This window comes from Tachysurus fulvidraco, chromosome 1 (genome assembly GCF_022655615.1).
Source record: "Tachysurus fulvidraco isolate hzauxx_2018 chromosome 1, HZAU_PFXX_2.0, whole genome shotgun sequence".
NCBI classification, from domain to species: domain Eukaryota; kingdom Metazoa; phylum Chordata; class Actinopteri; order Siluriformes; family Bagridae; genus Tachysurus; species Tachysurus fulvidraco.
This window is the reverse complement of record NC_062518.1, coordinates 51,584,026-51,596,519: the sequence shown is the minus strand read 5'-3', so window position 1 is coordinate 51,596,519 and position 12,494 is coordinate 51,584,026. Positions and strand designations below refer to the sequence as shown.

Genomic DNA, 12,494 nt, shown 5'->3' with positions numbered 1-12,494 from the left:
AATTAAGTTTCTACAATAACTTTCTGTGGTATATTTAGCTTTAACGATAACTTTCTGTGGTACATTTAGCTTTGACAATAACTGCCCATGGTACATTTAGCTTGAGCAATAAACTGGGGTGCAATTACTCTGTGGTAAATTTAGCTTTAACCGTAACTTTCTGTGGTAAATTAAGCTTCTGCAATAACTTTCTGTGGTAAATTAAGCTTCTACAATAACTTTCTGTGGTAAATTTAGCTGTAACAGTAACTTTCTGTGGTAAATTTAGATTCTACAATAACTTCCTGTGGTAAATTTAGCTGTAACAGTAACTTTCTGTGGTAAATTAAGTTTCTACAATAACTTTCTGTGGTATATTTAGCTTTAACGATAACTTTCTGTGGTACATTTAGCTTTAACAATAGCTGCCCATGGTACATTTGGCTTGAGCAATAAACTGGGGTGCAATTACTTTCTGTGATAAATTTAGCTTTAACTGTACCTTTCTGTGGTAAATTAAGCTTCTACAATACCTTTCTGTGGTAAATTTAGCTTTAACAGTAACTTTCTGTGGTAAATTTAGCTTTAACAGTAACTTTCTGTGGTAAATTATGCTTCTACAATAAGCTAACTATTAATAACCTGATCAACATATGTGAAAATAATTTATTTGGAAACATTATTTGTGTTTGTCATAATAAATCAGATAATATATTCAATAATATTAGAGAATAATATGGTGTAATATAACTAACGACACTCCCTATTGTTATCTACAGTTTCTAGTTATTATCTAGTTTCTACAAACTGGACTTTACTATCTTCTTCAGTTGGCAGATGGTCCAGTTTTATTTTAGTTTACTCAGTTGTCAGGTATCTGAACACTCTGAGGTGACGTGACCACATCAATTCCTTGGCTGCTGGCTGACTTAAGGGACAGTAATAATCATCTAACTGCTGCTCAGTTTGGACTCCAGGATAGAGAAGGACTTAGTTATCACTTTTGCCTTATGACAAGGTGCTCAATCATGCTGGAAAATGCATTGTTCAACAACAAACTGTTCTTGGATGGTTGGGAGAAGTGGAGGATGTTTTTGTACCTTTATGTATTCATGGCTGTGTTCTTAGGCAAAATTGTAAGTAAGCCCACTGCCTTGGCTGAGAGGTGACAACACACATGAATGGTATCAGGATGCTTTAACCACTATCAGAACAATATATACAAGGATGATACAAAACCTTTCTACTTAACAATTGTATTCCACCACAAAGACTCTGATTCCAGCTCAACCAGGGTAACTGACCAGGTCATGACAAGTTTGTGTCATCAGAGCATGCGCAGAAAAAGTAATCGAATCAAATAATGTGTTTGTTGTTTCAGTTAAAAAGCTATTAGTTATTTTAACTTCCTGTGGATTTGGATCAGATTGATTTAAAATAATTGATTTTAAATCACTTTCTTCTGTGTAGCAGCAGCTTCCATGTAGCAGCAGCAGCGGATTTGGAGCTCTCGCATCCTCCAAGCTTGTAGCCGTACTTGAATTTGGTTTTCTGTTATGCCATACGGAACCGGGGGCCACTGAACCAGCATTAACGACGACAGTGGGGGCTCGCCGATAGCCTTAGCCGCCGCGTAGGCACGTATGGTTGTGTTGCGGTTAGATTGGAGCATCATATAAATGCAGTGTTTGAATTATTTGCCACGTTACATTTGTTTGCTTGGCTGAGTATCTTCATTCAATCTCAATTTATCCTGAGTTATCCTGAGTTGCTATTTATCCCGGCAATAGAATCTTAAAAGTAGATTTATCTTGTGCATATACTTTAATTACTTACCTTTGATCTCTCTATTTATCTGCTCTCCCAGTGCCTGCTGCTAGCTGGCTAGCATCACGCATAACCGGCCTGTTAGCCCGGCTACCGCTTTCACACCAATTATCTCTGTTGTTCTTGCTCTACAACATCATGTCAGTTACGTCTCTGCCTTCGAGTGCAGGTGAGGACACTTTCAAGCTAAAATCAGTGGAACTGGAGCTGGAGGCCGTGGAGAAGCAAATCCGCGACCTACAGGTGAAGCAGGCCGAGCTACGGGAGTGGAAAGCCGCGCTGGGAGCTCCCCGGCCGGTCGCTCACCTGTCTCAGGTAAACTCTCGGCATGTAATTACTACTCCCTCCACCTCTACTCCGTCTGTTTCTCTATCCAGGCCCAACGCACCCAAGAAATGGCCTAGCCAGGCGCTGTTCACTCCGGCGCCGGGGCACTGCGGATCCTGGGTGCAGCAGCAAAGGATGCTCATTACCTTACTGTTACCCAGAAAACACAGTATAGATTTAATTCTTTTGAAGTGCTTGTCCTTAAGGTTACACTATCGCACATGCACACGAAGAGATCCCTGATGTCTCTTGCTCTAGCGACCGTGTACAGACCCCCAGGGCCCCACACCGATTTTCTTAGAGAATTTGCAGATTTTCTTTCAGACTTATTGGTAAACTTTGATAAAGCACTAATTGTAGGAGACTTTAACATTCACGGATACAAACGATGCTTTAGGACTCACATTTATGGACTTACTAAACTCACTTGGGCTTAAACAAAACATCACTAAAGCAACTCATCATCATAATCACACACTAGATTTAATAATATCACACAGAATACATGTCATTGATATAGATATCATGCCTCAAAGTGATGACATCACAGACCATTATCTCATAATGTACAAACTGTGTCTCACCACGTTACCGACTCGGTAGAATTATTATTCCGACCACCAAAGACAGATTCACAAATAATCTGCCTGATCTGTCTGGACTTCTAACTGTACCCTTAAACACAAACGAGCTAGATGTAATGACTAACAGCATAGGTGCTATATTCACCCATTGGGGATAAATACATACATACTTACATACAATACTTACATACAATACATACATACAACTTTCTCTGGTAAATTTAGCTTCTACAATAACTTTCTGTGGTACATTTAGCTTTAACAGTAACTTTCTGTGGTAAATTAAGCTTCTACAATAACTTTCTCTGGTAAATTTAGCTTTGACAGTAACTTTCTGTGGTAAATTAAGCTTCTGCAATAACTTTCTGTGGTAAATTAAGCTTCTACAATAACTTTCTGTGGTAAATTAAGTTTCTACAATAACTTTCTGTGGTAAATTAACTTTCTGTGGTAAATTTAGCTTTTACAATAACTTTCTGTGGTAAATTTAGCTTTAACAGTAACTTTCTGTGGTAAATTTAGCTTTTACAATAACTTTCTGTGGTACATTTAGCTTTAACAGTAATTTTCTGTGGTAAATTAAGCTTCTACAATAACTTTCTCTGCTAAATTTAGCTTTGACAGTAACTTTCTGTGGTAAATTAAGCTTCTGCAATAACTTTCTGTGGTAAATTAAGCTTCTACAAACGATACAAACGATGCTTTAGGACTCACATTTATGGACTTACTAAACTCACTTGGGCTTAAACAAAACATCACTAAAGCAACTCATCATCATAATCACACACTAGATTTAATAATATCACACAGAATACATGTCATTGATATAGATATCATGCCTCAAAGTGATGACATCACAGACCATTATCTCATAATGTACAAACTGTGTCTCACCACGTTACCGACTCGGTAGAATTATTATTCCGACCACCAAAGACAGATTCACAAATAATCTGCCTGATCTGTCTGGACTTCTAACTGTACCCTTAAACACAAACGACCTAGATGTAATGACTAACAGCATAGGTGCTATATTCACCCATTGGGGATAAATACATACATACATACATACATACATACATACATACATACATACATAGACTCGTTTGACTATTGTGAGTAGTTCTCCAGATGCCAGTCAAACTCCCAGTGAGCACACAAACCAAAATATGCATTCTATTTCAGACTCTGGATGTGAGGCTCACAGTGACCATGCCACCCACCTCTCACTCTGCAGTGGAGACTCCCTGTGCACATTCTACTCCAAATACGCATCCTCCTCCTCACTCTGCCAGCAAGGCTCCCAATGAGCATTCCATCTCAGATATGCCTTCTCCCTCTGGAAGCAAATCTAACCAATTGGCTAGGATCCAAAGAAAACATTCTCTGTTGAGGACACCTTCACCTGGCTGCAGGAACTGCCATCTTTTGTTTGCTGAACTTAAAGTGGTCAAGCAACTGCTCCAGTGTGAAGTTGAAAGAAACCATGAGCTAAGCATCTACATGCTTCAGCAAACCGGGCAAACGTGAGTATGGTATTTCTCTGATACGTACATGTCTGAAGTACATGAAGTTTTAATTTACTTTTGATAAACTACCTTTGATCTGTTTTACATATTTTTTTATTTCAGCTAGATAAATATAAACAAAACAAACCCCTTTCGCCCAATAAAGCCCCTCAGTATGGTAAATATGTTCGACACTTCTACCAAAATAATTGCTACTAACTTGAAGGATAAGTGACATTGTATAACTCACCGTCAAGTAAGAACAAAATTTTTAAAGATTATCAGTCTCCGGTAGAGTAGGAGACATGGCCTAAGTTGTATTTTTGACTTTACAGTTTTGTGGCACACCTCCAAGAGAAAGGCTTTAAACCAACAACTCAGAGACTGTACTTGATGGATGTTGTGGCTTTCATTAAATACATTTTAAACATGTCACCCCAATCTGTGAGACTTGGAACCAAGAGGATAAACGCTCTTGGTTGAATTGAGGGATCGTCTAAGAGATATTGGGCGAAATGTAGTCGGGCACCAGCTTAGCGTGCGCCTATCAAAGTCTGGTGAGTTTGAAATACAAACCTCTAACTCCATTGCTTAACATGTCATTAATGGAGAAACTCCTGTATAATAAATTCTATTTATAATTTCAGAGAGACTTGTTGATGCCAAAAGACACAATGCATTCCTTGAAATGGCTCCTGTGAATATTGCTGCAATACTGGTTATGGATCCCTGCTCATTGTAATTATTTTATATATAAATTGATCAAGAATCTTAGAAAAGTGATTATATGAGCCCAAATTTGTTAAGGTAAAGGGTTGCAGTTTTTATAATATATAGGGGCTTGCATGTACTAACTGGGTTTGTAGTTGTGGTGTTCTAATGACTAAGATGTCTTTTGGTTTCTATAGATTTTAGGGTGAATACAGAGCTAAAACATTACCCTTGCATATTCATAATGCCCAGCTCTGGGTTAAGGTGTTTAAAGGGGTTTATATGTAGACACTGGGTGGTCAGATGACTTGGATGTTGTCCAGGTTTCATAGACTTTGGTGGGTCTTTGTGGTTCTTCTGTGGTCAGTGTGTTCTCCTGGTGTGTTCCTTAATTAAAGACCATCACTATGGCATAAGTGTTAGTTCTCTTTGTCTTTTACAGATGATCTTGAGAAGCAGCCGGTGAACCGACCAAATACTGAGAATATTTTTTGGGTTTCTGGGCAGATACATCATTGCTACAACTGGCCACCGAAAGGGTGTCGTCATCGACGAGGTTGAGACAGCAGCAAAAACTAAGAATGGTGGCTGCATCATTCGTGTAAGTTTGGACATGCTAATAAATATACATTCAATCGGTTCATAAGAGACTAAAATCCTGTCTCTTAAATTAATAGGTAGAACAGCACAAGACACAGAGGTACTTTGGGCAAGCAGCTATACCTCTGAAAGCAACCGAGTATGCCTGGTTTGAGCATTACAACAAACGTTGACAATATGTTGACGGGGGCTCAGAGGCATCTACGTTTTTCCCCAATTCGAGAGGAGGTGTCCTTTTGAAGTTGGATAATTACTTTAAGCAGGCGTGGGAACGTCTACGTTTGGGAATTGCACCCACTTTCAATATGCTGCGTTCTTCTGTTGCTACTTATGTGAGAGAACTTTTACCTTGTGTTTTTTTAATACAGTGAAGAATGGTGAAAGATGCATGTATTTTAGTGTTCTGTAATTTTCTGATTTCTTTATTTCAACAGGCCAAACAGCAACTGGGACATAAAACATACAGGAAAGTGGCAACCTTTGTGTGTCATGACGAACATACAGCCAAAAGATTTTATCAAGGTTAGTTAATTAAATTAATGGCAGACCTACCTATTATGCCATAGCAGCTGTCAGCTTGTATAAATTTTTTCAATTGCTTTGCACAGTTGAGTACCCAGCAGAGGAAGTACAGAGTAGCAGATACCTGTCTACATTGGCAATTTCAACATATGCAGCAAAGAAAAAGAAAAGAGAATGGAGAAAGAAGGGTCATGACAAAGCGGAGACTGTGTCCTCTTTCGGAGGAAGAAGATGGGCTGGAGCCTGTGAGAAAAAGGCTTTTCCAGCCGCATAAGAATCTGGTATGAATAAACTCTACATTTTTTAATTTGGATCTAAATATTGTCTTTTTTTTCTGTAAACAGTTGGTAAGCATGTCTTCTGAATGTAACGCAGGCGGATTCTGAAGAGAAGACTGGGCACAGACATTGCCAACTGCAGAAGAGAAATAAATCTGTGCAGTCAAAGGAAGAAACACTAGTGAGTTTACAATTTTAGTCCTTCTTTAACTTGTTTAAAAACAAATGATGATCAAATGATGATGATGATAACCCTACAAACAGCGTTGGACAAACGATTGGAGTGAAAGCTGTAATTAATAAACAAGATATCCACACACAATATAAAAGCACTAAACAACTGGTGAGCACCACTGAAGACGAAGGGTCTGATGAATGGAAACCTACTCAGGACTCTTCAGAGGATGATTCAGGAGTGGATGAGTAGCCAGTGAGAGCGTGCATGAGAAAAGAGGGATCACACAAGAAAGAGAGAGTTATTAGCTCCATTCTTCAAAGACAGATGAGCTTCAGTTCCTGCACTTTAAGTGAAATCAGTTTCACCAACCTTTTGAAACTTCATCTTTTCATCTAAAATGAGCAAAATGTGTCTTATCTTTCTAGAAACAAATTGAGAGCTCATTCTTTGGTAAACAGACTTCGGTGCTTGTGGTCATTATACATTCAGAGTTTACTGGCATATTTCTGAATACGTATGGGAAGCTGTCTTAGCCCAGATGCAGCAATGCATTCCCAAAGCATGATACTACCAGCAACATGTTTCAGACACAGTGTAAGGGTCTTAACATAAGCCAAAGTAAAAGAGGCCTTCGGTGGATTAGAAGTTCCCCTGAATTCCTTCCTGACCCAACAGACTATTACATGTCTTGCTTTTAGATTGATCTTAGCTGGTTGAACACTTCTGGGAATGTACCAATGGAGACCCGATTGTCATAATTGACTGAAATCAGAAACTCAAATTTGACCTTGAAATTAAGTAATAAACCTAGAGTTTCACAGATATATCTCACAGATATATAATCTTATTCCTTAATTAAAAATTTAAGTATAATTTGTCTGATCTGTTTGATTGGGTCTCTTTTGGGACTTGTGAAAATTTGATGTTTGACATTTCTGCAGAAATATATAAATTTATATATATATATATATATATATATATATATATATATATATATATATATATAAATTTCTATATTTAAAAAGGATAAAAAGGATTTGTGTGCATGTTAAAAAGGATTTGTGTGCATGTTAAAAAATTCAGAGTTCCATTTTCACTTTTGCAAGATATCTCTCGATGTAGTAGGCGGTGTAGAGGACAATCCTTGAGCTTCATCCCAACTTCTCCAAAGTCAAACAATCAACTTTTTTTTTACAGTAGCTTCTCATGATGTAACATGTAATATTAATCAGAACAGAATGGAACCTATGTGCAAAAATGTGAAAATTTGTGAAAATGAATGTTAATTAATTCATTCTTTTTTTTAAATGAAAGTTAAATTTAAGCTTTTAAAGAAAAAAAGCATATATTCAGAGTTATGCAGTGAATGATTTCTATAAATGGTAAATGGTTTTAATTGTGCTATATCCCGTTAATTAATTGAATACATTATTTAGCTTGCTAACTAAAGACTTGGCTATTGATTTCTTCTTGTGTAGTTTTATCTTTGAAAGTGTGATCTCTAGAATGCTAAAACAATTCTTTTATCTTTCCCCACAGAAGGGCAGGATTGCAGTTAAGGTCCCCTTTGGTGTAAGAGCACACTAGTTTACTCCGGTTACATTAGTAAAAAGAACCAAGATATATTTTGAGCTCTTAATTGTATTCATATTTTAGATGCAGCAAGCCTTCGTAAACCCAGGAACAGCAAGGGTACTGAAGAGTCAGTCATCAAACATTGAAGCATTTCATCAGTTTATTTGAAGTCCCCACACCAATATCTGGTAATTGTAAACAAAGAGTTATGGCAAAGTACAATGATAAAGATGAAGTAACTTCAATAAATATTGGACTTAATTCTTTTATTATGCAGTTTTAAGTAACATAAAAAGACGACAGGTTGGCTCTCCATCTGTGCAGATGTGCACCTCCGGTAAATATAATTCTCATATACAAATGAGGCAACAGATTACAAGCAAAATTATTAATTAAATTTCACAAGGTTTGGTATTGAGTAAATATTAATTAAAAGAGACCCTTAATAGTTATCCATTTATTATGAGTAGATTTGAATAGAAAACAGTACAGAATTAATTATAATCTAAACAAAAATATTGAGTAGATTTGAAAAAGATAAACTCCCTAATGTGTAAATAGTACTAATAAAAATTTATTTAATTCTACATATCATAATTGAGTAATCATCTACATGAATCTGCACATTGATTTGAATTTAATCAATGTAATTGATTAAATCTAAATATTCATTTCTTATGAATAATATAGCCCAGAAAGTACAGAACTTAATGTAATGATGAGTCGTAAGACTGAGGATCCATTTGCAGCTTTAATATATAATCTCGGAAACAACAGGCAGAGTTCAGTACCGGTAAACACGACAGTGTAGGTAAGGCAAAAACGTAGTCAGAACAACAGGCAAAAGGTCAGGGCAGGCAGAAATCAGTCGTGAGGCAAAATACAGAAACAGATCAAAAACCAGAAACAGGAATAATCAGACAACGCTCAGAATGATAGCCGTAGCAAATCAAGACTTCGCAATGGGATCCAGTTCGTTTGCTTATTTAAGTGCGCCAGCTGATAGAGAACAGCTGGTGCACTGATTAGGCTGAGCGGGGTGTAGTGGGAAGTGTAGTCCGGGAGCGCTTAATACTCCGGAGACGATTCTCTCCGTTGTGGGTGCGGAGGTGAGGCAGGTGTGCTGATCATGACAGAGCCCCCCCCCTGCGAGCGGCTCCTGACGCGAGGACGTGTGCGACGTCGAGGTCTACCACGAGACCGGGGAGCGGGCCTGTCTGGGTGGCGTAGGTGGAAGTCAGTGGTGAGTGAAGGGTCTAGGATGTCCCCTGCCTTGACCCAGGAGCGTTCTTCCGGGCCGTACCCCACCCAGTCGGCTAGGTATTCCAGGCGGCCCCGTCGGCGCCTGGAGTCCAGCAATTCGTGGACCTGGTATGCCTCTCCCTCATCGACCAAGAGGGGTGCTGGTGGTTCGGCGGAGGTTTCTGGGTCTCTCGGTGGTCTCTCCGCGGGTTTCAGAAGTGAGGCGTGAAAGGTGGGAGATACGCGGTATGACGGGGGTAGTGCCAGGCGGTAGGAGACTGGATTAATCCGTCTGATGATTCGGAATGGGCCCACAAACCGTGGGCTGAGCTTACGACAGGGCAGACGGAGGCGGAGGTCGCGGGTGGACAGCCAGACCCACTGTCCGGGTTGGTAGTCGGGGTGCTCACGGCGGCGTCTGTCGGCCTGTGTCTTTTGCCTGCGAATGGCTCGCCGTAGCTGCCGGTGCGCCACGCTCCATGTGTCCCCGCTGCGACGAAACCACTCGTCAACGGCCGGTAGGTCCGAGGGTGTGTCGGACCAGGGGAACAAAGGAGGTTGAAATCCCAGGACGCACTGGAATGGGGTTAGACCCGTGGCGGGTTTGAGGAGAGAATTCTGAGCATACTCAGCCCACATCAAGTATGTGCTCCAGTCGGTCTGGTTATCGTGGCAGTAGGAGCGTAGGAACCGGATGAGATCTTGGTTCAGCCTTTCCGTCTGTCCGTTGGCTTGCGGGTGGTACCCCGAGGTGAGGCAGATGTTCACGTTGAGTTGTTTGAAGAATGCCGCCCAGACTCGTGAGGTGAACTGGGGACCGCGGTCGGACACGATATCCTCAGGCAGGCCATAGTACCGGAAGACAAAGTTGCACAATGCCTCCGCGGTCTCGAAGGCTGTGGGAAGTTTCGGCATGGGGATCAGACGGCAGGCCTTGGAGAATCGGTCGATCACGGTGAGGATAACCGTGTGGTTGTTGGAACGGGGAAGGTCGGTGACAAAGTCAATTGCAATGTGGGACCAGGGGCGTTGAGGCGTGGGCAGGGGAAGCAGTAAGCCCGCGGGGAGCTGATGAGAGGGCTTAGAGGTATTGCAGATTGTACAGGCTCGGACGAATTCGCGCACGTCTGTGGCTAGAGTCGGCCACCAAAACTGGTTCTGAGCCAGGTGTAGGGTGCCTGTGACGCCGGGATGGCCGGAGCTGGGGTTGGAGTGTAGGAGCTCCAGGAGGTTCGTGCGCCAGTTCTCGGGCACATAGGTCCGGGATGGAGGGCAATTGGCAGGTGGTGGTGTGTGGGCGTTGGCCTGGGTTATTTCCGTCATGATGTCCCACTGGATGGGCGCGAGGATGTGGGCTTCGGAGATGATGGGTTCAGGGCTTGTGTCCGGGCCGGGTTCACGGAACATGCGGGACAGGGCATCGGCCTTGATATTCTTGGTCCCCGGCCTGTAGGTCACTGTGAATCTGAACCTCGTGAAGAACATGGCCCACCTCGATTGATGGGGATTCAGGCGTTTGGCGGCGCGAAGGTATTCCAAGTTCCGGTGGTCGGTGAGCACGGTGAACGGGTGTACCGCGCCCTCTAGCCAGTGCCGCCACTCCTCGAATGCTACCTTCATGGCTAGCAGCTCTCGGTCCCCCACGTCGTAGTTAGCTTGCGAGAGAAGTATGCACACGGAAACATCTTGTTGGCCGGGCCCTGGCGTTGAGACAGTATGGCTCCCACCCCCGTATTAGAGGCGTCCACCTCTACTATGAACGGCCGGTCTGGATCCGGGTGGTGGAGAATGGGAGCTGAGGTGAAGCTCGCTTTCAAGCGCCGGAATGCCGTTATAGCTTCAAGGGACCAGGTAAGCCGAGTGGATGCTTTTTTGGTCATAGAGGTGAGCAGGGCCGCAATCGTGCTGAAACCACGGATGAAGCGGCGATAGAAATTAGCGAACCCCAGGAAGCGCTGTAACTCCTTCAGGCTCTGTGGTCGGGGCCACTGTAGTACTGCGCGCACCTTGGAGTCGTCCATGGCGACCCCCTCGGCTGAGATGACGTAGCCTAGGAAGGTCGTGGAGGTCTGGTGGAATTCGCATTTTTCGGCCTTGGCGTACAGACGGTGTTGGATGAGACGTTTAAGGACTGCCCGCACGTGCTGGGTGTGTTCCTCCATGGTCTCTGAATATATAAGGATGTCATCGATGTATACGACCACCCAGCGGTCCAGCATGTCGCGGAACACGTCATTAATGAATGACTGGAACACCGCGGGACTGTTCGAAAGGCCGAACGGCATGACTAAGTATTCATAATGGCCTGATTAGGGTCGAAAAGGCGGTCTTCCATTCATCCCCCTCTCTGATCCGGATGAGGTTGTAAGCGCTGCGTAAGTCCAATTTCGTGAAGTATCGGGCCTGGCGGAGCTGTTCGAGAGCCGACGGCACGAGGGGAAGAGGATACCGGAACTTGACTGTCATGTCGTTCAGCGCCCGGTAGTCAATGCATGGGCGGAGGCCTCCATCTTTTTTCTTCACGAAGAAGAACCCGGAGGATGCCGGGGAGACAGAGGGTCGGATGAAGCCCTTCTGGAGCTCCTCCTCGATGTAGGTTTTCATGGCTGCCGTCTCTGGTTGCGACAGCGGGAAGATTCTCCCTCTGGGTGGAGTGGATCCAGGCAGAAGTTCTATGGCGCAGTCACTGGGCCGGTGCGGTGGTAGTTCGGTGGCCCGAGTCTTGCTGAAGGCCGCCGAAAGGTCTTGGTATTCCGCTGGGAGTTTAGAGGTGGTGGAAGTGGAGCATACAGAGAGCGTGGTGCTGGGTCGTGGGGTTTTCGGAGGCAGTGGCTGGTGTCGGCGGCATGCTTCGCCCCAGCTTGAGATGTGCAGGTCTCTCCAGGAGATGACGGGGTTGTGAAGTTGGAGCCAGGGGAAGCCTAGGATGAGGGTGTGACGCGGGGAGCGGATGATGTGGAAAGGCAGGTATTCTTGATGGTGAGGGCCCACCTGCAGCCGGAGACGCCTGGAGATGTGCGTGATGGGGCCCTCACTGAGCGGCCTGCCGTCTACCGCCTCCACTGCCAAAGGAAAAGCACATGGGGTCACGGGCACGTTATAGGCTTGCGCAAACTCCCTTGACATGAAATTGCCCGCGGCGCCGGAGTCGATTAGAGCAGAC

The 12,494-nt window shown here is 43.1% G+C and overlaps 1 long non-coding RNA gene across 3 annotated transcripts; it reads left to right on the top strand.

Moving 5' to 3' along the window:
• Positions 1–290: 290 nt before the first annotated feature.
• Positions 291–8,925, top strand: LOC125141462. 3 transcript variants are annotated; one of them, XR_007140845.1, is made up of 13 exons: positions 291–2,121; positions 3,903–4,243; positions 4,349–4,403; positions 4,561–4,782; positions 4,873–4,963; positions 5,379–5,537; positions 5,614–5,868; positions 5,971–6,058; positions 6,145–6,339; positions 6,434–6,517; positions 8,054–8,086; positions 8,171–8,277; positions 8,367–8,925. It is a non-coding gene; the product is annotated as an uncharacterized LOC125141462 (long non-coding RNA). The 3 variants fall into 3 exon arrangements; XR_007140849.1 differs by having other exon boundaries at positions 4,349–4,481; positions 5,444–5,537; XR_007140844.1 differs by having other exon boundaries at positions 4,349–4,481.
• Positions 8,926–12,494: the final 3,569 nt, after the last annotated feature.